The sequence below is a fragment of the Pteropus alecto genome, unplaced genomic scaffold (genome assembly GCF_000325575.1).
Source record: "Pteropus alecto unplaced genomic scaffold, ASM32557v1 scaffold1036, whole genome shotgun sequence".
Lineage (NCBI taxonomy): Eukaryota > Metazoa > Chordata > Mammalia > Chiroptera > Pteropodidae > Pteropus > Pteropus alecto.
In genome coordinates, this window is record NW_006437801.1 from 67,092 (window position 1) to 68,330 (window position 1,239).

Below are 1,239 nucleotides of genomic sequence, written 5' to 3' on the forward strand. Positions count from 1 at the left end.
TCTATTCTAGGTGGCTTCACATTCCTACTCTGGTCCCCACCCACAGAAGGATCTTGCTGTAATATTTGCAACTGAGGGAGGTGTGGAGAAAAGGGTGGGTAGGAACTATTATAGCATGCGATCTTTTCTATTTTGGTTCTGAGGATTGTCATACAGGATTAAATGTGAATTAGGAATGGTAAAACACAAAGCGGTGCATGTGGGTCAGACCATTACTTTTAGTTCCCAAACAAATTTTTTTTTTACACCTACTGCACCTGGTCCTCCTAGGTGGTCTCCCATCCAAGTATTAACCAGGCCTGACCCTGCTTAGCTTCTGGGATCAGACAGGATCAGACGGGATCAGGCATGTTCAGGGTAGCATGGTTATAGACCCAATCAAGTTTTGTGGACTAAGAAGAAGAAGAAATTTCTGGAGGTACCACTGATGATAATAGTACCAATTGAATTTGAAAAAATATTTGCTATCGGGATAGCAAGGAAACATGGCAAAGTGAGAGATGTCCTCAGGTCTCTCCCTTTGAAACAATATCTAAAAGCTAAACATCTAAAACCCAACAAAAAACACTCAAACTGCACACCAGCACATCTGAGCATGGGATCTGCACATAAGAGCTACTATAGGTTAGAACCCCAGGTATCGGATGGTGGACTAGGAGAAATAAAGAAGCTGCCCCTAGCAGCCTCCAGAGCTCCTTGCAGGAGGAGGGGGAGGGGAGAAGGTGCAGTGACTTCCTTGATCAGCCAGCCTGGAAGTGCTAGAAAATCTAGCAACCGGCACCAAGGCCCCACCATCAGGGCAGAGAGCAGAGAAGCAGGACAGGATTGCAAATAAACAATAGTTGATTTTTGCCGAACCCGATTGCAAAAGTCGCAGTCCCCAACCCCCAACCCAGAAAGTCCCTCCCCCCATACCCTCTGAGAGCTATCACCATGGAGCCCCCAGAGGAATCTGGGCAAATTCTGCCAAAACTGTTGTTAGCACTGACAGGAACTGAAACTGAGGGTAGCGAGCATGATTAAACATCTATAAGGAAAAAAAGACATTATTAAGACTTTATGGAAAGCAGGGATCCATGAGGCTTAGTTGCCACCTACTGGAAACCAAAAGAAAAATGCCTTCTTTGCAACAGGTTAAAGAGAGACCTTTATATAATAAATCTTCTTTCTGGAAAAAAGCAGAATACACTTCCATTAATGCCAGGTGCAGAAATAGTCCATTAAACCCCATGAACAACT

The 1,239-nt window shown here is 44.4% G+C and overlaps 1 pseudogene; it reads right to left on the bottom strand.

Annotated features, from left to right (window-relative positions):
* Positions 1–245: 245 nt before the first annotated feature.
* LOC112482145 lies at positions 246–374 on the bottom strand (annotated as a pseudogene).
* Positions 375–1,239: the final 865 nt, after the last annotated feature.